Source organism: Pantherophis guttatus, chromosome 1 (assembly GCF_059756535.1).
Source record: "Pantherophis guttatus breed Tessera chromosome 1, ASM5975653v1, whole genome shotgun sequence".
Taxonomy (NCBI): domain Eukaryota; kingdom Metazoa; phylum Chordata; class Lepidosauria; order Squamata; family Colubridae; genus Pantherophis; species Pantherophis guttatus.
Window position 1 is genome coordinate 231590116 of NC_142063.1, and position 27495 is coordinate 231617610.

Here is a 27495-nt window from a genome sequence, read left to right on the forward strand (position 1 = left end):
TTAAATGTAGGGGATTTATAAGTATGCATTCTCCAATAGATCAGTATGATGATGAGACATTTCTTTGAAACTGGAAGTTGTGGCTTTGATAACACATGTCTTAAAACTTAAAAGCTAAGCATGATCAGGCCTGGGTGGCATTTGGAAGGGAGATCCTCACCAAATGCCAGGGTGAATCTGTAAAGTCAAAGAAACATCCCATAAGAAGCCAGAACAAACATTTTCAGGATTTTTGCAAAATTGTCCTATCCTGGTTGTCATCAAGAGTCAAGCTTGTCAGAGTATATCATGCTTTTACCCTGAAAACTAGTTTTCAGTCAGAGAAGTAAATGAATGAATATCCTAAAGTAGAAAATGATGCATCAAAAATGAGCAAGTTGAATTAAGAAGTTGACAGAAAGAACTTAGAAAAGGATTTTAAGAATTAAAACGAGCCTGTAGTACAGTGGACTAAAGCACTGTTATTAACAACTGCTGCTTGCAATTACTGCAAGTTCAAATCTCACCAGGCTCAAGGTTGACTCAGCCTTCCATCCTTTCAAAGGTAGGTGAAATGAGGACCCAGATTGTGGGGGCAATAAGCTGACTTTGTATAAATATACAAAAGTATGAAGGCTATTGCTTAACGCATTGTAAGCTACCCTGAGTCTCCGGAGAAGGGCGGCATATAAATTAAAGCAAATAAATAAATAAATAAAATAAAATGCGGGAAATAGATGTTTGTCTCTTGAACAAGGCCTTGTTAGGCATTCATTATAATAAATATATAAATCTGTATTTGTTGTTATATGGAGAGAAATAATATTTAAATCTGTATGTATAAACACTTATTTTAATAATATGCTGATTTATTAAAATAACAATCCTTGGTGAACAATGTTATGTGACTCAGAAAAAAAAATCAAGGAAATCCCCAGTAGAAATAAAGGTGGGAAGCGGAAAAATCTGGAGCCAGATTTTTTTTTTTTTCATTCTTGGATTAATATTATTTCTCTGGCTTTTCCAACTAATCTGCTTTGGTTAGAACAGCTGTGCAAAAATTGTTAGGTGGATTCATTCTGCCAGAGGGCTTTAAAAAAAATCTTAGTTTGGCTGATGCATTTTTTTTTTCTGGCTCTCATGACTAAAAAGATCAAAATAATAAGAAAACAATAGTCTACATTGGAGGATATTTTATTCCAGAAAAAGGGACTGCTTTGGATATATGCATGATGAAGAGTCTGTCTCCTCATTCTTTCTAGAGTGAAAGGAACTAAAGTAAAACACTCCTGTAAGCAAAAGAGCAATGTAATTGTTATGATAAGACACTCCTCCCAGTTTCTTCCCATTATGGGATTTTACATGAATGACGAAAGCTTCCCTCATCTCGTTACTATGCAGGGGTGGGCTTCAAAAATTTTAGCAAGGGGTTCTCTGCCTGGTTGCTGGGTGGGTGTGGCCATGGTGGGTGTGGCCTAGTTGGCCTCCTGCACCACAGGGAGGGGGGCTTTTTGCCCTCCCTGGGCTCCGGAGGCTTTCCTCAAGTCTCTGAGAGGGTGAAAATGGCCTTCCCAGGCTCCAGAGACCCTCTGGAGGCCAGAAATAGGCCCGTTTCTGGCCTTCTCGAACTTCCGGTAGGCCTGTTTTTCACCCTCCCCAAGCCTCCGCACGTGCCCTGCACTTACTTGCATCCAAAACGGGCTGCGTGGGGACTCCTGGGAGGGGTGGGGCAAGGTAGGAGGGGCCAGTCAGGAGTGGGATCTGGGGGTTCTCCAAACTGCACAGAATCTTAGCTAGAGGTTCTCCCAAACCCCTGTGAACCCCCAGCAGCCCACCCCTGTTGCTATGGCTCTTGCAATATTGCCCTTTACAGTTCCTCCAGAATCAGGAGGATTAATCCCTGTTAAGGCCAAGACTCAGAAGAAAGTAGACTCACATCCATCTGTGTGGCCAAGAGGAAAGAGGATGAAAATCCTTGTAGAATTGCCCCAATTCTGCTTTATGGAGTTGGAATATTTAGTTAGAATCTAATTTTTATATCTTAAATCCATTCTCCTTGTCCTGTGTCCTTGAAGGAATGACGGTGAGCCTTGACCTTCTTCTATGGGACATCCTGTCAGGAATTTGAAGGGGGTGTCATATACCTTCTCAGCCTCAAGGATAAACGTGCCTGACTTCTTCATTCTCTTTTCATAAAACTCATCTTTGTTGCTTTTCTCTAATCCTTTCCCACTTTCTCTGGCTCCTTCTTAAAATACAGTGCCAAGAATTGAAAGAAGGTTCTAGAACTGCTTCATTCCAGCATACACTTCTAACTGAAGCACAACCAAATGTTGCTGGACTAGGCTAACCCAACACTGATGATGGTGGAGCAGGCAGGAAGTCATCTGGAACAGGAACACCTGGGTTCTAGTTTTCCCTCATCTACAGAAAAGTACCAAACAACTTTGGGCTAGTTACTCTTTTTCAGTCAGTCTTTATTACAGTCTTAGACCAGAATAATTTCAACCCAATTTACCTCATAGCCTTGTTGTGGGGACGTTATTTTGTGCTATTAAATAAAAGGTGGGATACTAATTCATTCATTCAATCAATCAATCAATCAATCAATCAATCAGTAAGGATTGCATTTAATGTTGGCCCAGTTAACATTTCAAGTTCTCCTTATTCCTTTGCTTAGTTGGGTTGAGGACAACTGTCTTTTCTCGTTATATTTTTGGGTTTTCAAATATTCACATTAGGATTTATGGACAATGAGATATGTTTTCTTGACTATCTCAGTGAAAGAAAAATGCCACCAGACGTCTTTATTTATATACTGTGCTTATTTATGTGTGTGGGCCTTCAAGTCAGCTTTTTTTTTTTTTTTTTTTACTTTGGATGACTGCCTGGATTAGTCCCTGAACTTGTCAACTTTCTTGACATAGTTTTTCAGAAGCAGTTTGCCATTGCCCGCTTCCTAGATCTATGAGTGACTGAGGGGCTCAAGGTCACTCAGCTGGTTTTGTGCCTAAGGCACGGCTAGAACTCATGATGTTCGGATTTCTCATGTGGTGTCTTAAATCACTACACCAAAGTGACTCTGTACTCAGCATTTACAAAATGTTAAGTCTAGTTTATTTACTGTTCCCAAGAGCTCATCCAAATTAACTTCCTTTAGTTGATTAATCTGCATTTCTTAATATAAAGTGGTTATTGTTGCCTGAGGTTAAGCAAAATTAACAAAACAAAAACAGAACAAAGAGGGCTTCCGGTCGGGCTTCCATCGCTGCCAGACGGTCCTCTGAGACCGCCAGCCCCGTTGCCTGTAAAGAGCCACCTTTACATCTGAAAGGCGGCTCGAAAAACTCCATTTCCTGAAGGAAATGTGAGACAGAGCAGGCGAGGGCAGGTAGAGCCCTCTGTGAAGTCCCCAGAGTTTTTTTTTTTACTCTTGGGGACGAGCAGGTTGTGGCTCCCTATTTCCGCTCGCCGCTGCTCCGGGCTTCGGGAGAACTCTGCCTTTTTGCAGAGCCAGGCACTGGGACCGGACCAATCAATGAAATTAACAGATCATCTGAATAAGCAGGATGAAATTTGGATCGGGGATCCTAAACTGCAAGTATTCTAACCCCAAGACTGATTTTAAAGTTAAAGAAGAGTGAAAGGAGGAAAAAGGAGAGTTTAAAATGGCGACTGGCTGAGGCTTGAGAAAAGCTGAAAGTGAAAGTCCTTCCGTTTGAATAGCTTATAACGTTACAAAGTTATAAAGCTACAAAGTATCTAGCAAAAGTGCTGGTTAGAAGTGCAGAGAAAAAAATTCTTATTTCATGTTTCTTCCTTCTTAGAGATTTGTTATTGATATTGTTTGGAGAGATGTCTTTTTCTTTAAAAGGAAAAAGGAAAAAAAAATCTTTTGTGTGGATTTTAAGTTTCTTTTTTTTTGGAGATTTGATATTGATCTTGTTTGGGGAGAAGTTTTCTTGCTTTAAAAAGAGTTTGTTGGTGTGGCAGGATGGCGTTAAAACTAATAAAGCCTGACAAACAAGCAGCGGGGGGGGGGTGTTCCCCCATTTACAATTATGTGAACAAGTTCCGAGCTTACAGATTCAGTAGAATGGCTTTAATTTAAAAGAATTTGTCCTGGAGGAAATGGCAAGATATCACGAGACTGTGAACCAGAATTTTGAAAAATTTAGGCAGGAAATTAAAGAATTGATACAACTAAAGTATGATAATTTGCAACGAAAGATTGTAACAGTGACTAATGCTTTTTCAGAAATAGTTATAAAGATGGATACAAATATCAAGTTATTAGAGTCTAAAATGGAGGAAGTTGATGATAAGATTTATAATTTGGATAATAAAATACAAAGAATTGAAAATGATTTGATAAATATTCAAGACAATAGTTTAGAAGTAAAGCCTAAAAAGGAAGCTGGTCACAAGACTTACAATGCAGAAGATATAAAGCAAGGGATTGAAAAAGAAGTTACAATGATGCAATACAGGCTCACGGAATTTGCGGTTAGAATGAGAGGGTTACAGGAAAATAATAGAGATGATTTAAGAAAAATATCTGCTCAAGTTCTGGCCGGGATTTTAAAGGTTCATCCTGAGGAGGTATCTTGTAAGATTGACAAGGCCTATAGAGTAAATTCTTGGATTGCAAAGCAAAGGCAATTGCCTAGAGATGTGGTGATTTACTTCACAGATAAAGAAATAAGAAATGATATTGTGCAAAAATCCTTTAATTCTACTCTACAATTGTCTGGAAGAAAGATCTGGATATATAAAGAGTTGCCGCCCAAGATGCTAAAAGATAGAAAGAAATTTGGATTTTTGGTGACTGAGCTAAAGAAACAAAACATCTCATTCAGGTGGGACGTTCCAGTTGGTATAATATTGAGATATCAAGGAGAAAGATATCAACTAAATACTGTTGAAAAAGCAGAAGAATTTTACTACAAGGTTCTCAAAAAGCGAAATCAACAAGAGATAGAAATTCAGGATAAGCAGAAGGAGGTGGAAGTAATGGAAAAACAACAAGTTACAGAGGTCTTTGTAGATGAGCCGCTTCTGGATTCTCCTTCAGAGGTCTTAGCTGGACTATTTATAAATACAAGAGAGGCGGCTCTGGATAGAATGGAGATTTAAGCCATAAAAGCAAAACCAACAAGATCAAGTTATAGATCAGCATGAAAACCAAACAGTTGATATACAATTTATAGAAAGGAAATCAGGATGGAGATCTAACCCACAAAAAGTCAAGAAAAGAAGAAGCAGGTCTCACAAAAACAAAAGCTTTTAAACTAAACAACAGCGTAATGCCAGTTATCTAAGAGATGATTGAACATATGAAAAGATAGCTGAGGCAAAGTATTGGTTTATATTATCCTGAGGAGAGTGAGAGACCTCTGCAGTGCTGTACTTTTGGGATGTGAAAAGGGCCTTAAACTGAATGGATTGGAACTATCTTTTTTTTGGATTCTTTGATAAAAGTACTACGTTTATGCTAAGCTGCAAGGCAAGAGAGCTATGGGATTGGGGCACGCAGATGATCTGGCTGTTACCCTATTACGGTGGTTGGAATTAGTAATTTGGATGAAAGACACCACTATAGACATTATATGGAATACAAATATAAAGTCACTCGGGTGGTTGTTGTTGTTGTTGTTGTTGTTTTTTTGAAGATATTTGCTATTGATGGGGGCAGATGGTAATTGAAGATACTGAACATACTGTTGGAATTAGGATGTGATGTTACCCTAACATAGGTGATGGAGCTAACAATCCAGCTGAAAGACATTACAGAAGATATCATATGGATTACAAGCTTAAAGTCTTTTTAAGAGGATTTTATTTACATAAGGGAATATTTTTTAGTGGTGTGGGCAGAAGAATAAAGATACTAAGAATTATTAAGTATGGTAGTCTTGTAGGAAAGTGGGTGGAGACAGGTTAGCTTATTGATTGTTTAGTTTAAGAAAAGGGATATTATGTTTAGATATGAATATATGTAGAAGATTTGAGTTAAGAGATATATCTATGGGGTGGAGGAAATGGGCAGACTATGAGTTGAATAAATGTTAAATTAGGATTTATTATATAGTCTTATAGTGGAAGGTTGCTTTGAAATGTTATATTAATATACATAAAAGATTTGATTTAAGAGATATATGTATGGTGAGGGGGAAAGGGTAGATTATGAGCAGAAATTGCTAAACTGGGAGATATAATAATATTATTATGCTAAATTAGGAGTTATTATATAATGTTATAGTAGAATGTTATTTTGAAATGTATAGTATAAGGGGGATATAATAATATTATTAGAAAGAAAGGGTCAGCATAGGGGGGATGGAGTAAGGGGATGTTAAAGTATTATATAATCTGTTATGAATTTGGGTTTTATTTTGTAGAAGCCACAGGGGGAGGGGAGGGGGGGGGTTAGGGAGGAGGGGGGAAAAAAGGGGGAAAAATTTGTATTTGAAAAACTTTTTCAATTAAAAAAAAAAACAGAACAAAGAGTAGCCACCTCTACAACAAATGCAATATTTTTTTTTCTAATAGAATTAATTCGAGAAGCTTCAGCCCAATTTAATGTAGGTTAACTACTGAAAAATTCAATAATGGGTATCCTGTTCCAACCTTGAACAGACTTCTAGGGAAACCTTTATTGAGGGCTTTGGGATATTTACCAACCAAACAGCCTATTGCACGGTTGACAGTTTAATTATCTCAGTATAGAAATTAAGCTGAGTAGACTTGATCTCTGTTACTTTTCTCCAGCCATTTTCTTACTTTAGGAGAAATTTAATTAGTGACATCATTGTTGATGGGCAAAAGAACAGCGTTAGGATTGAAAAATAGATTCAAACCAGTGGTAAAATCCCAATTTTTTTACTACCAGTTCTGTGGGCATGGCTTGGTGGGGCGTGGCTTGGTGGGTGTGGCAGGGGAAGGATACAGCAAAATCTCCATTCCCACTCCACTCTGGGGCCAGCCAAAGGTGGTATTTGCTGGTTCTCTGAACTACTCAAAATTTCCGCTACCAGTTCTCCAAACTGCTCAAAATGTCCACTACCGGTTCTCCAGAACCTGTCAGAACCTGCTGGATTTCACTCCTGATTCAAACACTTCATTGTACCTTACATTTTGAGATGAAGCAATTGCTTTTCACAGCTCAGAATAACTTGAAAAGCAAAGAAAAATTTTGTTCCAATACATTAAGGAAAAAGTTGATTTTCCTACTATTATCAGATCCACTAAGTTAATTCCCTTTTCAATATGCCTTTCTCTCTTTAAGTGAGTCTGGTTGTGCAAATGAACAATGATTATGAATAAATTCCATTGTAGCACAAATTTTCCCTATGTGATTTACTGGAACAAGAGTCATGTGATTTCTTGTTACTGTTGTTGCTTTTATTTTTTTAACACTACAGATCAATAGAAGCAATTTATATTTGAATTATAGCTCCATGGTTCCCTCACTTCCCTGCCTCCATTCCTGACTGAATTTAATAGCAGGCACTTCAGACTGCTACCTAGAGAAAGAGCAACTGTGACGTTTTAATCTGAATCCAGATGTTTGAATAAAACTCAGTCTTTGTAAAACAGCGCCTTTGTATCACTCCAGTATTTGCTCCACATCTGTGCACTATCACGTCATTCATCTGTGATGGCAGCTGAGACCATTTATCTCCAGTTTACCATTAGTTACCCTGAAGGTAATCTTCTCTTTATAACATACTGCTTGCACCTGACTTTGTTGGAACCTGGCCCCATTCTGGGCTCCTGAATTGAAGTCAGCCTCTCCTGTCTACAGAGTCATCCACAATAATCTTATGTCAAAATTTCCCACAATTGGAAAATGCAGCATGTGCTGCAAGCTCCATTGTACCTCAAGAATTTTGGCTAGGCTCCAACAGCATCAGTGGTGGGATTCAATTTTTTTTTTTTAACTACTGGTTCTGTGGGCATGGCAGAGGAAGGTTATTGCAAAATCCCCATTTCCTCCCGATCAGCTGGGACTCAGGAGGCAGAGAAAAGATGGGGGTGGGGCCAGTCGGAGGTGGTATTTACCGGTTCTCCGAACTACTCAAAATTTCCACTACCAGTTCTCCAGAACTGGTCAGAACCTGCTGAATACCACCTCTGGGCTGCATGCTACGTCCTTTGCACTTTTCTAGTAATCAGCTAGAAGAAGTCTGGGTTCCTCAGTGTTTCTAAGAATTGTAAAGTCAGTGGATGTAGATGGTCACTTGACAGCTTCAAAACCTTTATACAAAGACTAGGAGTTAAAGTGATGGTGATATGGAAGCTGTTAGATATGGTGAATGAGGAGCCAGGAGCCAGGTGCCAGGTTGAAGTGAACAACAACTCTTTAATGTACAGTGAGAATCCAGCAACTTTACAGTCTAACAGCTCTCCTTATATAGCTACTTGCCAAGTGTGTTAGCCAATGATCATCAAGCTTTTTCCCACTTTAATTTTCCCTCCAAAATTAGATACATAACAGAAGCCTTTAAAGAAAGGAGGAGGGATCATTATTCTATCAATGACCACATTCCTCATCCAGACCATGAACGAGGATAAATAAGATCTTTCACCCCAGGTCAAAAATTATGGTAAATCAATCATATTCTTCTTCTTCTTGTATCATATCTGTCTTCGGACGTTGGCAATCATGTTGGCAATCCTATTTTTGTCAACAGCTGCATGAAAAAGTGCTGCTGAGTCTAAACATAAACATAGATTTAAAGCCAGAACTTTTTCTATTGGGTATTAAAAAGATAAATTTAATAAAGGAACAATATATTTAATGTTGCATATACTAATGGCAGCAAGATTGGCCTTTGCGCAAAATTGTAAAAGTAAGGAGACCCTGCGAGAGATAATAAATAAGATACTGACTTGTGCTGAAATGGACTGGCTGACTTTAAAACTCAAAGATAAGGATGAAATGGAATATTATGAAATCTGAAATAACATGTATCAATGGTTGGAGAGGAGGAGGAATGTCGGGATAAAGGAATATTGATAAGTTGAGAGTCTGAAAATTTTTATGCTAGTATTCTGTGAGAGGTAGAAATAGTATTGGTATTGAAGTAATTTTCACAGATGAAAGAATTTATGTGTTTGAAATATGATAGACTGTACATACTTATATGTTGAAGATGAATTGTATCTGTTGTAAGGTAATAACTTGATGGAAATGTTTAAACCAGAAAAGTCGTGCCATGTCCAATGTTTTTAATTGTATATTTAATAAAAAACTTTTTTAAAAAAAGTGCAGCTGAGTTTTGTCCAAACCAGTCCCTTAGGTTTTGAAGCCATGATGTTCTTCTTCTGCCTGGACCTTGTTTGCCTTCAATCTTTCCCTGGAGGATTAAGTGAAGGATGCCGTATTTTTCTGGGTGTCGCATCACATGTCCAAAATATTCTAACTTTCGCTTTTTAATGATTTTGATGATTTCCCTTTGCTTTCCCAGGCACCTCCTCATTTGTGATTTTGTTAACCCAGCTTACATGTGTAGGAAGAGATATCCTTCTGGGTTCAGCTCCAAATGGGGAAAAAGACACTGGAAACATGGAGACTGCTTGGAAAGATGGTTTAATGGTGGACAGGATCACATGGCTTGAGTTCCTGAACAGAAAAAGGGTCGAGATACTGCGAGTCCCCGGGTTTTATGCCCTTTCTGGCTTTGAACTTCCTGGGGCCCAGAAAGAGTATCCTGATTGGTTGTCAGACTCCCAGGGGGTGGGGGTCTTAGCTAGCCTTGCTGGCTGATATAATCTTCCCAGGTGCCATGTGGTGAGTTTCTGTTGCTAGATGGGTCCTATTGTGTTAGTTTCTGTTGCTAGATGGGTCCTATTGTGTTGCAGATGATCGTCCATTGACAAAGATGGGAGGGAATTGAGTTTCTGCCACTGGCCCATTGACAAAGGGGAGGGGGGCCAAGAAGGTGGGAGCTACTTCACCTTTAAAACATGCTTCTCCATTTGTCATCCAGGGAAACATAATATTCTGCCTTTTTAATATTTCCTAAAATATTTCATTCTTCTAGGAAAGGGGTGGGTGCTAACTTCCTACATATGTAACAGCCATCTGTAAATCTACATTTCAAATGCTTCTAGTTTCTTCAAGTCTTCTGTCAGAGACCAACTCTCTATTCTATAAATCAATCATATACTTGTATTTAAAAGTAGTGGGGAGGAATTAGCCCGGGCAAGTATTAAAGTTAATAAAATGTGTGATATTTTACAAACTCAATTGCATAAAAAACTTTGAAGAAACAAACGTACGTATTCCAAAAAAAAAAAAAAAAAAAGTATCCATCACCTAGCACATGAAAGATAGTTTAAATATCCTAATCTAATAATGGAGAGAAGTGAGGAAGGACATACCGAGGAAGTAATGTGGCTGGAGAGACAACGGGTGACCTACTGCCAATGATGCAAATGCCTCTTCTTGTTTAGCTAGCAGCACAAAATGGGTCCTATAGGGAAGACAAAGGGAGGAGGAGAATGATAAAAACAGCATTGGGTTGTTGTGATGCAAGTATCATCCCTTTTATATCTGCATTGTGGAAAGAGTTAGAATTTATTGGCTTGATGCTACTTTCGTTATTCTTTTGATGAAAGCAGCAAGTTCCTGTAGTTCAAGACCTTGATAGCAGAACAATAATATTTTCTTATTGGCAATTGTACAAATTTCCTCGTAGGTTAGGCTGCCTTTTCCACAACAAAACAGAAATGTTTGAGCTACGTTTCTGGGCCATGTCTTGGAAAATACTGCTTAGTCATAGAACAGAGAGCTGGTGCATCTAATCTTCTCTGTGATGACTTGCAAGGTCTTTAAAGATTACACAGCAAATTTGGACCGCAGTGCCTGTCCCTGATTTAGAGAGTCTTTTGAAACTCCTAGTGATTTTGGTAATGAAGACCCAATTTGACCGTGAAAGTTGTTAAATTAAGGGCAAACTAAAGAGAAAAAAGACATTCTACTCATAAATCTTGTTATATGGGACCAATCATGGGTGAAAGCATATAAGAGCAAAAACATTTTGGACTGTTTTAGTCCATTTTGGACTAAAAAAAACTTCAAGCAACTTTGATCTGATGCTTTTCCTAGCTCTTCTGAAGTCAGCCGTAAGACCTTGTGCTTATCTCCAAACCCTGAGAATATGCAGAGAACCCCCCTGGGCCAATCAGCACATTTTCCAGCTGATTGATCTGAGTGCAAGATTCATAGTTCAGTGCTTGCGGGACTTTCAAACACCTTGACACGATTCTTCAGCTAAGCCTCTGAAGGTGAATTGACAATTTATCAGGGGTTTTTCAGTCCATCTGTTCTCTTTCTATAATCTACTGTAGCTATGGCTGAGGGCAGCTGAAGTGGGGCAGCTGAGGAAATGAATGCCTATTTGAAGCTCCAGGAAAAGGAAGCTGAGCTTTTTGGTGGGAAGAAAGAGTGAGGGCTTGTTTGAGTCCAGAAGTTATGCCAAAATAGGCATTCCAGCCAATAAAATACAAACCACCCACAAGCTCCCTTCAGCTGCAGCTTAGCAGTTGAAATCCCTCAAGTAATGAAGGATAAAGTGGCAGAGAGATCCCTGCCCTCCCCCCAAAAGGAACTGTCTAGCTACCCAAATAAATAGATATCATACAATTGGGGAAAACTAAAATCACCCTTGAATTAGAGAGGTGACCCAGTTGGGGAATCATGATGACCTCCTGAAATGTTGATAAATTTATTGGTCTACCCGGATTTTGCAAAAATCTGTTTTTGCAAACAAAAAGTCATCTGCACGCCTTGGTAGCTTCTTGTACCCTGCATAACTGAAAATGAATGGTCAAATACAGGGAATAAGCTTGTTTGTTTGTTTGCTTATTGAAAACGTTTATATAGCTGCCCTTCTTATACTAAACTCTGGATGGCTATCATGATGATGATATCCACTAGGTTGTGTCCAACTCTTGGTGATTCTATGGACCAGGTCTCTCCACATCACCACCAGGCTTGAAATTTTGGGCTTAGATAATTTAGAACTACATCGCCTTCGGTCTGACCTAAGCGTAGTACACAAAATTATCTGCTACAATGTCCTACCTGTCAATAACTACTTCAGCTTCAACTGCAATAATACACGAGCACACAATAGATACAAACTTAAGGTAAACCACTCCAAACTCAATTGCTCAATTCAGCAACAGAGTGGTCAATGCCTGAAATGCACTACCTGACTGTGGTTTCATCCCCAAACCCCCATAACTTTAACCTTAGACTGTCTACTGTTGACCTCACCCCGTTCTTAAGAGGTCAGTAAGGGGCATGCTTAAACACACCTACATGCCTACCGTACCTGTCCTACTTTCCCCATTTATTTGTACCCATTTCCTGTATTCATAATCATGTTTATACTTATATCTGTTATCTTATACATGCTTGACAATAAATAAATAAAAATAAAAGAACATCTTCCAAACTTGTACTATTTCTTTGAGTTGTTCTATGGTCTGACTGGTGTCAACTTTGATGGTGTCCAATCACCAAGTTCTTTGGCAGCCTGGATTTCTTTTTACCACTAACTCTTCCAAACATAATTGCTTTCTCCACTGAATTCCCCTGTGTGAAATGGTCAAAGTAAGTGAGAAGCAGTTTTGTGAATTTGCCTTTCAGTGACATGTCTGGTGTTATGCGCTCCAGTTTATTGGTCTTTTTCCTAATAATTAAGTATTGTTTAGGGTTTCAATTTATACTATTTAGATTTATCTCTGATCAATACATATGTTTGCTAAATTTAGGTCTATATACAGTATCATCTTTTTTCCAGTAGATGTGTACCAGCTCCTTCTTATATCAGCAAATCAGTAAACTGGACTAAGTCCATGTTGCCCAGTGACAACATATTCGAAGGGGGACTTGAAGGGATGTCTCCCTAGTTCTAATCCAATATCTTAACTATTACATCACATTGGTTTTCTTATGAGACACCAGGGAATCTAGAAAGAGTCTGAAAGGAGAATTTAAATTGACATTCTCTTCTGAGATGAAACATCATATGGCTCAAATCATGGCTAGAAAAATAGGTTACTGACTCTAACATGCTAGCAGTACATATTTCCCTGATGGTAATCTGGGGTTATGTTTGTTGTTGAAAAATTTCACTTTTACATGTGTTTTGGGCTTCGTGTGTTTAACAGAGTGGGAATGATGCTATGAATAGAGTGACCAAGGATCCCACTGCCTGGGAATCACATCTTTTGGCTGTCTAACAGAAGAAATGTGATATATCCACATAATATTCAGAGGCATGCTATCTGTGCCACTCCAGAATCCACCGAGTTACTACAGCCAGCATATGGTACAGCTGTTAAAATGACTACATTGAGTGTTACATATGGAGATGATTACCTCGCTATGAATTTTAGAATAACAGTAACTGAATTGGAAAAGACCTTGCAGGTCTTCTAGTCCAACCCCCTGATCAAGCAGGAGACCCTATAATATTTCAGATAAATCATTGTCCAATCTCTTCTTAAAGGCCTCCAGTGATGGAGCAAAAGTGATGGAGGTAGGTAAATCGAGGACCCAGTTTGTGGGGGCAATAAGATGACTTTGTATAAAAATATACAAAAGTATGAAGGCTATTGCTTAACACACTGTAAGCCGCCCTGAGTCTCTGGAGAAGGGCAGCATATAAATCAAATTAAAAAAAAAACAACAAACACACAATTTCTGGAGGCAAACCATTTCACTGGTTAATTATCAGGAAATTTCTCCTTAGTTCTAGTTCTATTTTGTTTCATAATTTTGTATACAGTATATTTTTTTAAAAAAAATTGGGAGTGAGACTGATAGCTTGAGTCTGAGAGAAAGACATAAGAAAACATAAGACGTTATGAAAAAGACATAAGACATAAGGTCTTGTGGTGGGGCAAGTTGAAACACACTAAAAAGCTGCCAGGAGATGGATGGTGGAATAAAAAGAGAAAGTGAGAAAGAAGGAAGATGCCTAGCAAACAAAGTAAGAATAAGGTAGTCTTGGACTTCTGAAGACATGCAGGTCTCAGAGAAATCAAAGCCATAGATGAGGGATTGGCATAGGGTTACTGGAGAAGGGAAGGATCCTTCTCTCTTGCACAGATATCCAGAGACAGAAAAAGAATCAAAGACATTAAAATAGATTTAGATGCTGCTAGCTTTGAGAGGTGGATAAGCAGAGCGCACTATCCTTGTCTTGCTGGATCCCATAGTGACTTTCAGAGTATTGTTGATTTCAATGTGTTTTGGGAAATACTCTGAAATTTGGAAGGGGTGGTATCATATCCATGAAGTTCTAGGCTTTTTCCTGAGTGGATGTTCCCAGTTAGTACTGGTTCAGGGAAAAAGGTTAAACCTTTGGGCAGTAGAAAGTTTAAACCTCTGGGCCTAGGGCCTGATCCCTTCAGCTATTTTGTTTACCATGAAGCTTCTGCCAGAGGACAATTGAGGACTGGGTATCAGCAATATGATCCCCAAATATATGTTTTCACCCTGGCCCAAATGTGAGATGCATTGGAAGTTGACCTGGATATTTAGATACTTGGAATCAATCAAGCAAAATGGAGTCTGATAGCATCTTTGTTGACTAACAAATTTATATGATTCCTCTGATGTTTTCCAACACAAATGAATACAGCTCTCTTCCTATCATACCCAAACAAAGCAGGTGACTATTAATTCAAAACCCTCCAATTCCAGGATTATGTCAATCTTTTTTTTTTTATTGCAAAAGTTTTACAGTTACATTTTCACCCCTTTCCCCCTCCCCAACACCCACCCCAAACTTCCCAACCTCCCTAACCCTCCCTAACCCTCCCCTCCCCCCCGGACTTCCACACAATATAATCATATCAAGTAAAGAAACCCCCCTTAATATAAAACTTGTATAAAACTTGAACCCCTCCCTCCTGCTTATAATTTTTTTTTTCCTCTTCATTACATTAAAATATTTCTAATACATTATTTTCAAATGAAAGCTATTTGGTACTTCCTAGTTTGATATTTGTTCTGAATATATTCTATCCACTTTTTCCATTCCCATTCATAAGTCTCTTGTGAACAGTCTTTTAAGTATGCTGAAATCTTCGCCATCTCTGCAAAACTGGCCATCTTCAAAGTCCATTCCTCAATAGTGGGCAAAGCTTCATTTTTCCAGTATTTACCTATCAACAATCTTGCTGCTGTTATCATATACAATATCAGTTTTGTTTCACCCAATGTAAAACCCTTAGCTATACCCAATAAAAACAATTGTGGAGAAAATAGATTTTTTTTTCTTCAAAACATTCTGCATGACCCACCAAATTTTTATCCAAAAAGCCTTAACTTTCCTACAGGTCCACCAAACATGATAATAAGTGGCATCTAAACAATTACATCTCCAACATTTTGGCTGAACATTAGGGTACATACACGACAACTTTTTGGGATCTAAATGCCATCTATAAAACATTTTATAAAAATTTTCCCTCAAATTCTGACACTGTGTAAATTTAACATTCTGAACCCAGATTTTTTCCCATGTTTCCAACATCACTGGTTCTTCAAAATTTTGTGCCCACTTAATCATGCAATCTTTAACTAATTCAGTTTCTGAATCCCTTTCTAGCAAAACATTATAAAGCCTTTTGATATGCATTGGACCTTTCTCTTTTGTATGTCTAACCAATTCTTCCTCATGCAACATAATACCAGTTTTTTGGTCCTCTTTCCATCTCGATTGTAGTTGATTATATTGTAGCCAAGTTAAATTAATCCCTTCAGCCAACAATGTCTGTAATGTCTTCAGCTGCCAACTGCCCGCATCTGTAAAAAGAACCTCTTTGTATAAAAACCCCCCGAGTGACATTATATTTGTATTCCACAAAATATGACCAAGATCCAGCCATAGCGGTATTTTATAATCCCATTTGAATTGGTGCTTCTTCCAAACTCTCATCAAAGAATCTCTAAGTATATGGCTTTTAAATACTTTATCAACTTTGTCGTCATAAAATAAGTAGGCATGCCATCCAAATTCAAGATCATAACTTTCTATATTCAATATTCCAGCCTTTTTCCTTCCAAACCAATCACTTGTTAAAGTCAAAGCTGCTGCATCGTAATATAACTGTAGGTTTGGAAGTTTAAGACCTCCCCTTTCTGGAACATCTTGCATAATTTTCAATTTCACTCTCGGCTTTTTCTTGTTCCAGACAAACTTATTCACTCCAGTTTGCCACACTTTCAGTTGTTTATCACTTTTAAGCACCGGAATCATTTGGAACAAAAAAAGAAATCTTGGCAAAATGTTCATCTTAACTGCTGCTATTCTTCCAAGTAGAGACAGCTGCAGTTTTTTCCAAGTCTCCATGTCTTTCTGCACCTCTCGCCACAACACCTCATAATTATTTTGAAACAATTTCATGTTTGATTCTGCAACCTGAACTCCTAGATATTTTACCTTAGGTACAATCTCAAAACCTGCCCTCCTTTCAAGCTCGTGTTTATGTTCTTGTGTCATGTTTTTAACTATCATTTTCGTCTTTTTTTGATTCAGTCTAAAACCTGAAACTTTACCATAGTCTTGTATAATGTCCTTCATCAGGATGATTGATTCCATTGGTTGTGCTAGGGTAACAACCAGATCGTCTGCAAATGCCTTTATTCTGTAGTCCTCTTGCCTTATCATTATACCTTTCAAGATATTAGAGTCCCGTATTGTGTTTAACAAGACTTCTAATGTTAAAATAAATAAAAGTGGGGACAACGGACATCCCTGTCTTGTTCCTTTTTCAATTTTAAACTCTGTTGTCAAACTGCCATTAATGATAATCTGTGCCTTTTGCTCTTGATAAATTGCTAAGATCGCCTGTATAAATTGATCCCCAAAGTCCATCTTTTTTAAAGTCTTTAGTAGAAAATTCCAATCCACTCTATCAAAGGCCTTCTCTGCATCCAAGAAAATCAGCACTGCAGGGATCTGTTTATTCTTCTCAAGATATTCCAATAAATCTATTACTTGCCTTACATTATCCTTCATGTATCTGCCCTCGATAAATCCCGCTTGATCATCATGAATCACCTTTTGAATTACTGGCATCAACCTGTTGGCTAATACCTTTGCATAAATTTTATAGTCTGTATTCAGAAGAGAGATTGGTCTATAATTCTCTGGTTTTTTAGGACCGGCTTGCTCTTTTGGTATCAAAGATATAAAGGCTGTTGTCCATGATGGGGGTATTTTACCCCCTTGTTGAATATTACGAAATAGATCTCTGAGTTGTTCCACCATTTCAGCTTGCAAAGTTTTATAATACACTGCTGTCAAACCATCCGTTCCAGGAGCTTTGGCTGTTTTTAATTGTTTAATTGCTAGTATTATCTCCTCCTCTGTTATAGGATAATTCATTCTTTCCTTTTGTTGATCAGTAATTTTTGTAACTCTTTTATCATCTAAGTATTTTTCTATAAGTCCATTCTGCACCTCCTCTTTAGCGTATAGTTTAGAATAATAGTCCACAAAAGCTTCTTTAATTAATTTTTGTTGAAAAATTTCTTTCCCTCCAATATCAATACTATCAATAGTCCGTGTACTCTGTTTTTTCCTCACTGTGTAGGCCAACCATCTGCCCGGTTTATTAGCATTGCAAAATGTATTATTCTTCGCATATTGTAAGTTTGTTGCAACTTGTTCCGCCATAAGCATTTGAAATTGGTCTTTCAAGAGTTTTATAGCACCACGTATTCTTTCATCTGTTGGATTTTTAATAAGTAGCTGTTCTTTATTCTTTATTTCTGCTTCCAGTTCAGATCTTTTCTTTTGTCGAATCAATCTATGTTTAGAGTTCATGTAAATAAGCACCCCTCTCATATAAGCTTTGCTTGCATCCCACACAATTTCTATTGGGGTACCTTTATTCAGATTTATTTCAAAAAATTCTTTCAAGTGTTTCTTAAGTTCAATTGTATTTTTTTCATATCTGAACAAGTTCTCATTTAATCTCCAAGAGCGTCTCTCAGTCTTATCTATCTCAATTTCTATCCATACTGGGCTATGGTCAGTCAAAGTTCTTGGAAAAATCTTTGTTCTTTTTGTCTTAACAAGTAAGTCATCTGACAACAAAATGAAATCAATCCTAGAGAAGGATCTATGTCTATCTGACAAGAAAGTATAATCCAGTTCTTTTGGGTTGTGTATTCTCCAAATATCTTTTAATTCTACATCTTCTTTCATATCAAAAAAGGTCTGAGGTAACCTGATCCTGGACTTCGCCAAACTCCTTTTATCTAATTTAGAGTCAATTACTCCATTCCAGTCTCCCATGATTAAAATAGATCTATAGTCCCATTGCAGTATTTTGGTATGTAACGTTTTATAAAAGTGATCCTGTTGTTGATTGGGAGCATAAATTCCAATCAAAAGAATTTGGCCATTTGTTGTAAGTAATTCAATTGCTACAAACCTACCATCTTCATCTGCTTCTATAATTTTAGCCGTAAGATTTTTATTTACATAAATAACCACCCCATTCTTTTTTTGTAACGTTGAAGATATAAAATGTGTTCCTAGTTTGGAGTTTATCAAATATTTTTGATCTTGAACTGTAATATGAGTTTCTTGTAAACAAATTATATCATTATTAAATTGTTTCAAATATGCAAATAGTTTCTTCCTTTTCTGTGCTGAGTTCAACCCATTCACATTCCAAGATAAACACTTAAGCGTCATCTTTATCTTTCTGGAACAAAGAGCAGAATAACCGAATATCTTCGGAAATCTTCGGTCTTGCTCCTCCCATGGCTCCAGTCTCTTGGGTAGTAGTCTTAGCTCCCTTCTTATCTTGTCTTTCCTGTTTTTGCTTTTCTTTAAGTTGCTTAGATTTAGCTCGAGTTATGCGTTGATCCTTAACTTCAATCATCCGAACCGGGTCCAAAATTGGAGAAGATTCCAGCAAAGGCTCATCCAGAAAGCCTCCTTCAGCGCCTTGCAATTCTGGTTCCTGCTTAGAGTGTTCTTGCAATTCTTGTTGAAGTTGCTTCTCATCACTCCCCTTAATCTCCAGAACTGTGGATGTACGTGGAGATGGTGTTCTTTCTTTAAGAATAGTAGTGTAAAAATGCTCCGCCTTCTCCACAGTATTCAATCGATGTCTTTCTCCCTTATATCTCAGAATTATGCCAGTTGGGGCGTCCCACCGAAATGGTATCTGTTGATTTTGCAATTCTTTAACAAGAAAGCCAAAATCTTTTCTGGTTTTCAACATTTTAGGTGGTAATTCTTTGTAAACTCCAATTTGTGAGCCCCCCACTTGCACCGAGGTGTAAAAGGATTTTTGCAGGATGTCATTTCTTATTGCTCTATCTGTAAAATATATGACCACATCTCTAGGCAGTTGTCTTTGTCTGGCCACCCAAGAATTCACTCTGTAAATTTTATCTATTTTGTGAAAAACCAGATCAGGATCAATTTTTAAAATTTCAGCCAAGGCCTCAGAGCAGATCTGTCTCAAATCCTGTCTATCATCTTCTCGAATTCCTCGAAGCCGTATAGCGAATTCCATTGCCCTGAATTGTAACATAACAATTTCATTTTCAACTCTCTGCACTTTATCATCTACATCAGAAATTTTATAATAATTATCTTTCATCTTAACATTGACTTCTGGTTTAAATTCTTCAACTTTAGAATCGACTTTGATAATAAATTCTGCCAGGCCAGACGCCACTTCCGATATTTTTTTGGTCAGCTTATTTTGATTCTGTTCCACCATATCTTTAATTTCATTAATTTCCTGCATAATTTCCTGTTGGGACTTTTGAAGTTTGTCATCTATTTCCTGTTGGGATTTTTGAAATTTATCATCCAAAATTTTTGAAATAAATTCTTTTAAATCTCCCACATCAAAATCTTTTTTCTGAGTCTGTATCTGTTGTGCAGGGGGAAGCTGCGTTCCATGTTTATGTGTGGGGGATCCCCCCCCCCGTTGCCTTCACTTCCTGCTTCTTTGAGGCCATCCTGCCACGTAGGCTAGTTTTACTGAAAAGGGAAGTTCTTCTTCCTTTCCCACCTCCACAAAGATTTCTGAAAAAATCCCCCAGATTTAGTCAAATAAGGACTGAAGTAGGACAAAGTCAAAATCAGGGGAGGAATTTTTCTCTTGTTTCTCTTATAAGAAATGAAGCAACTTTGTAGCAACTTAGAAACTTTGTATCAAAGCAAGATAAGTTCACCAATCCACACTCGCAGGCTTGTTAACTCTAAAGCTGAGTGCCATGTTTTTTCAGTTCACTTTCACTCATCCACATTTTCTCTCAGATTAAAAAAAACCAACAAAACTCTAATACTTGCGATTCCGAGTTTCTGGGTTCAAGTAATTTTCACTGATTGTTGAGGCTGGTTCCTTTCGCTTTAAAGTTTCCTGCAGCCGGCTTGTTCTGCGAGAGCAGACTTGTCCCACGCCGCCCGGAGGTTCAGCAGGTTGAACGGGAGCCGCTCCTGTTCCCTCCCCAGAAACACTTCCCTGGGGGGTTGCAGGGGCTCGACCTGTGCCCTGCGATCTCTTCTTCAAAAATCCTAAGGAATTTGAAGTTTTCAAGCCGCTTCTCAGTCGCGAAGCGGCTCTACAGGCGGCGGGGCTGGCGGAGCTTCAAAAGGCACCGCTGTCGCCGAAGACGAGGAAACCGGAAGTCCAGGATTATTTAATTTAATTTAATTTAATTTCCAATTTATATACCGCCCTTCTCCCTGTGGACTCAGGGCGGTGTACAGCCAAGATAAAAAACATAGAATACAAATATTAAAACATTTAAAAATATATATAAATTTTGGCCCAAATTTAAGAATCACAAACTAATTAAAAGAATTTAAAAATTTCTTCTAAGCCAACCCGGCTTGCTGAAAAAGATGGGTTTTCAGGGAACGACGGAAGGCATTGAGGTCCTGGATTCTTCTTATCTCCGGGGGCAACTGATTCCAGAGGGTGGGAGCCCCCGCAGAGAAGGCCCTCCCCCTGGGGGCCACCAGCCTACATTGTTTGGCTGATGGCACCCTGAGGAGGCCCTCTCTGTGGGAGCGCACGGGTCGATGGGAGGTCATCGGCAGCAGCAGGCGGTCTCGAAGATAGCTAGGCCCTATTCCATGGAGCGCTTTAAAGGTGATGACCAACACCTTGAAGCGCACCCGGAAGACCACCGGGAGCCAGTGCAGCTCGCGCAGGAGCGGTGTTACATGGGAGCGCCATGTTGCTCCCATCACTACCCGCGCTGCTGCATTCTGGACCAGCTGGAGCCTCCGGGTGCTCTTCAAGGGGAGCCCCATGTAGAGAGCGTTGCAGTAGTCAAGGCAAGAGGTGACGAGGGCGTGAGTGACTGTGCACAAGGAATCCCGATCAAGAAAGGGCCGCAACTGGCGAATCAGGCGAACCTGATAAAAGGTCCCCCTGGTAACAGCCGTCAGATGTTCCTCCAAAGACAGCTGCCTATCCAGGAGGACTCCCAGATTGCGAGCCCTTTCAGTGGGGGCCAAAGACTCGCCCCCAATAGTCAGCGATGGAGTCAACTGACTATATCGGGATGCCGGGAGCCACAGCCACTCAGTCTTGGAAGGGTTGAGCTTGAGCCTGTTCCTCCCCATCCAGATCCGCACAGCCTCCAGGCACTGGGACATCACTTCAAGGGCATCGTTGGGGTGGCCTGGGGTGGAGATGTACAGCTGGGTGTCATCAGCGTACTGGTGGTATCTCACCCCAAAGCCACGGATGATCTCACCCAGCGGCTTCACATAAATGTTGAACAGAAGGGGCGAGAGGACCGATCCCTGCGGCACTCCACAGATGAGAGGCCTCGAGGTCGACCTCTGCCCCCCTGCCAACACAAACTGCGACCGGTCGGAGAGAAAGGAGGAGAACCACCGCAACACGGTGCCTCCCACCCCCAACTCTTCCAGCCGGTGCAGCATGATACCATGGTCGATGGTATCAAAAGCCGCTGAGAGATCTAACAGGACCAGAACAGAGGAGCAGCCCCTGTCCCGAGCCCTCCAGAGATCATCCACCAACGCGACCAATGCCGTTTCCGTGCTGTGCCCAGACCTGAAACCCGACTGGAATGGATCTAGATAGGATGTTTCCTCCAGGAATTGCGGAAACTGTTGCGCGACCACACTCTCAACAACCTTCGCAGTGAAGCGAAGGTTGGAGACAGGACGATAGTTGGCCAATATTGCTGGATCCAGGGACGGCTTCTTGAGGAGAGGCCTCACCACCGCCTCTTTCAGGGCAGCGGGGAAGTGACCCTCACTCAACGAAGCATTAATGACGCCCTGGAGCCAGCCTCGTGTAACCTCCCGGGAAGCCAGTACCAACCAGGAGGGACACGGGTCCAGTAAACATGTGGCCGCACTAAGTCTCCCCAAAATCCTGTCCACATCATCGGGAGTCACAGCATCAAACTCCTCCCAGATAACATTCTCAAGACTGTTCCTCGTCACCCTGCCTTGATTTACCCAGTCAGAGTCCAGATCCCCCCGGATCTGAGCGATTTTGTCAAATCCTCCGCCCTGCCTTCTAAGGGATCCTCCCGCACTCCCAGATGGAGCAGGGTGCGGGTCACCCTAAACAGGGCGGCCGGACGATTCCCTGATGACGGAATAGAGGCGGAAAAGTAGTTAGACTTTGCCGTCTTTATCGCCACTAGGTAGGCCTTAATATGCGACCTTACCAGTGTTCGATCAGATTCAGCGAGACTGGCCCTCCAACCGCTCTCCAGGCGTCTTTTCCGGCGCTTCATTTCCCTCAGCTCCTCAGTAAACCAAGGAGCCGCACGGGATCGGCATCGGGTCAGAGGCCGCAAAGGCACAACTCGGTCCAAGGCCCCACCAGCCGCCCGATCCCAGGCGGCTACCAGGTCCTCGGCCGAGTCATGTGCTAGATCCTCAGGAAATGGCCCAAGCTCCGTCTGGAACCTATCAGGATCCATCAGGCACCTGGGGCGGATCCATCTAATTGGATCCGCCTCCCTGCGGCGAGGGGTTGCGGTTCGAAGATCTAGGCGAAGGAGTGAGTGGTCAGTCCATGACAAGGGTTCCATGTCTATATCCCCTATAACAAGACCACTCAACCACTGGCCAGAGACAAAAATCAAATCCAGAGTGTGACCTCCCCTGTGAGTAGGGCCATGAACTAACTGGGTCAGCTCCATGGCCGTCATGGAAGCCATGAACTCCTGAGCCACCTCCGACGTTTCACCGACGGATGGCAAGTTGAAATCACCCATGACTAAAAGCCTGGGTGTATCTACTGCCACCGTGGCTATCACGTCGAGTAGCTCAGGTAGGGCTGTTGCCACGTGGCAGGGAGCCAGGTACGTAAGCAGCAAGCCCATCTGAACCCCACGGCCCCACCTCACAAGGAGGGACTCACATCCGGCTATCTGAGGCACAGTGGTCTCCCTCGGACCCAGATCCTCGTTAATAATAACCGCCACCCCCCCACCCCTCCCCTGGGCCCTCGGCTGATGGAATGCTCTGAAGCCTGGTGGGCACATTTCAACCAGAGGGACGCCACCCTCCGGGCCCAACCAGGTCTCCGTAATACCCGCCAGGTCCGCTCCTCCCTCTTGTATAAGATCGTGAATGAGGGGGGCCTTATTGACCAAGGACCTGGCATTGCACAGCATCAGCCGAAGGCCCAGCTCCTGAGTGTCTAAGCCACCTAGTATCCGAGCAGAGCCTTGGGGACCGGGGCAAGCAATTGCTCTCAGACAGCAAGTGCGAGCCCCCAGCACCTGATGTGGTCCCCTGCTCCCGCCATATCTGCCCCTCCCATTCACCGTGCCGATGGTACAGCCCTCATAGATATCGTCCCCCATCCCTTTCCCAATCCCTCGTCCGGTGCCCCCCGGATCGTTACCCTGTGCCGGACACGGCTCTGACCCTGGTGGATTTCCCAGATTTATGTCAATCTTAACAGGGCTGCTCTCTCCCTGAAAGAGCAGACATGCAATCTGGGAACTTTTGGGAACTGTAAGCTCCAAATTAAAAAAAAAATGGAGACCAATGGTCAAGAAGGCCTTGGCTCATCTTCAGGAGTCTCTGAGTCCAATATTTTCTGAATTGGAAGCTTTTTTGGATTGATGGGGCTCTGTGATGGAATGTAGTCCAGATTCTCAAGAGAAAAAACAACAACAAAGTTTAGATAGTTTGTGTAGGAAAATGAGAGTTAAGGCAGCTCCTCCCTAATAGTTCTCAGAGTATATGTTTAATGGTACAAATAGTCTGCTTTAGTTTGGCAAGATTTCTCTCTGTAGGTGAGGAACAATTAAGGAAACTGCTTTGAAGAACCTCTTTGGTTTTTGGAGGCTGACAGCTCTGAGTCCAATCAACCCACACTTTACCACTTTTTAATTAAATTATTATAAGTCATTTTATATTGTTATAAATCATTTTACTCCCCTTGAAGATCATCTGCAAACTTCAGCTGATACAGAACGAGGCTGCATACTTTCAGGGGTCAGATCCATTATTATCATGTTTATGCCACTGCTACAAGTGTTACCTGTTATCCCTTATTGAAGTTTCTGTAGCTTTTAGACCAGTTTTTCTGGATAGGGTCTGCCTGCAAAGAGTGCCCACTGAGGATCCCATTTTTTGGATGTCCAATGAGGGCAAGAAAGAAGTGAGAATGTGCCTGTCTCACAAAATGACTCCTTGCTCTCTGATCTTCTGGAAACCTGTTGAAATCTGCCTATTCCACAAGGCCGCCTGGGACTAAACCATTGTACAAAGAGAGATAAGAGGCATGGACATTGTAATTGAATATATATTTTGTACTGTTTTATTGCCTATTGATTTTACCATGTTTTTTTTTAAACCTGGAAACTGCTTGGAACTGAGTTGGTATGAAATCTCCAAGTGAATAAAAACACACAGTTAAAACATATGCTTTAACATATGTTCCTCTTGCCAGCAACATAGAAAGAAATCCCTTCTCTTCTCAGGTTTTTTAAAATTGTGGATAAACTTTCTTTCAGGAATGGAAGGGAACTGATATAAATATAAATATACATGTACACGTACACGTACACGTACACATATACAGTATATACACATGTACATACACCTACATGGACAAATTTCCATTTCATTTTTACTCTTTTTAATTTAAACAAAATTAAAACATTTTAATGGGCCCAAGGAACTGTTTCTATTGTACCTAATGAATCAGTCAGTTTCTGATTCTGAATAGTATCTTCCGTGATGAGGGGAGGATTTGGCCTACCTAAATGTGAGTTTTACCATCAAGAAACTGTCTTAAATTGGTAGGGTTGCCAGATCTGCTTCCAAAAAATAGCGGACAAGCGGGGGTGGGGGGGTGTCGGGGTGGGGGGGTTAAGTAGTAAAAAAAAGAAAAAAAAATTACAATTAAATTATATATTTTCTTACAAACATTTTAACACGTATTAAAATAATCACTTCAAAACTTTACTTAAAATTCAAAACATCAAATATATTATAATAATATGTAAAATATTAAATTACATTTTACTTTGCTGTCGTGTGTATTTTTTATTTGACTGCACAGCTTTGATCAATTCTTTGTGTTTAAGGAATAATTCTTTAATTTCAGTACAACGTTGAGAAATATTAAAAAATATACAAAGTTCACTTCGAACTGATACAAGCAGTCGGTTACGTTCGTCAGTCCACAAATTTCCCATGACGCTGAAAATTCGTTCAACGTTTGCATTTGATACCAGAATTGATGCACAATACTGGAACAGTTTCAGTAAACTCGGAGCTGGCTCTTTCCTGAAAAAGTACATCCATTTATCAAGGGATGAATCACCCTGCAGATGAACATAAACTTCTTCTAAGGCAGAAATTTCATCGAAGAGAGTGTTGGGTGGAAGTTCTTCTCGCCATGGTGATAATAACCAGATGTTCGTCATTTCTTCTAAAGTTGGAGGATTATTGTGATCAATTAGATTGAAACAACTTAGCGTCTCATATACTGAATCGGTGAAATTATACCACTTTTCTAGGTACGCAATGGCTCTTTGATACACGTTGATGGCTTCTTTCTTGAACTTTTGCACAGCATTCTCAGGCAAATGTTTTTTACATAAGGCAAATAAAACTTTCATTCCAAAAAACTGCTCATCGTATTTTTTTTGCAAAGAATCATGCAGCTTACACATGATAATGTGAAGATCACATGCAAGAATTGTCTTGCTTTCCAGCTTCAGTAGGGTGTCTTGTATTATTGACATGAAGAAGTGCGTGAAATATAAATACAATTCTGAAATTGTTGGTTCATCGTCCTTTGCGAGTTCATTTTCCTGATCCGAAATAAGGTTCCAGATAACCTTATGGCACTCATCAAATCCAAGAGAAATAAAATACAATTTTAGAGGTATCCAGTTTAAAAGAAGTCTTTCGACCGCTTTAAACAAACTTAACCAACGTGTTGGAACATGGCGCAAAACTTCATGGAATTCTGACTCGCAAAACTCAAAAAATGATTTCAACTCTTCTTGTTTCTTCTCAGAATTCGAAAATTCAGCAAAAACCTTCAGCACTACATTTTCGATATCAAAAGATAACCGCTTTAATGCATTTTTTGCGCTGTTGTGTAAAATGTGATTATTGCAATGAGCATTTAATCTTTGTCTCATTCTAACTTATGAAAAAAAAGACAAAACGCGATTCTCCTATCCTTATTCTCTTAGACTGTACAGCTTTAGATTACGTACCATTTCATCATAAAGCTTTTGAATAAAAAAATGTCCACTATTTTGTGAAAAAAAATAGTGAACATAATGTGAAAAAAGTGGACTGTCCGCTCAAATAGTGGACACCTGGCAACCCTATAAATTGGATCAGAGACTGGATTGCTTTGAAGAGAAGGAGAATCCTTATTTTCGAAGGCCACAATTTGCAACAGGGGTGGCATTATTATCTGAGTCAGGAAAGGCCCCCAAAACATAAATATTTTATGGATTACTTCATCCGAAAGGTTTTGATGACTATTTGAGATCGAATAAGAAATAAATATTACCTGATGACTCCGATTTGGCTTTCCCCTCTAGAGGCGATGATACACCCGACCCTTTATAACAGAAATAAACCATTAATTTACCAAGTTCTGTTGTATCCTTTAGGCAAAGTAAAACCTCGAAATACGCTGGTGGAATTAGGCTATGAGTTAGATTGGTGGACATACAATCAGATCCAATCCAGGACAGCTCAGGACAAAAACAAGGGAGGAATCTATAATTCCCTACAAGAACTTGATAAGATCTTGTTGGGAAGGATGAGAAGGTATTATCCAAACTGTATTGTAGGACTCAATGATTGCCTAGGGGAGAAATTTGGGATATTCGATTGAGCTTGAAAAATGGGAAGAAATTTGAGGGAAAACCCTAAAACTAACAATGTCGGTTTCCTATAAGGAAAATAAATATAAAATGCTGTATAAATGGCACCTCCCTCTGGCTAGATTATTGAA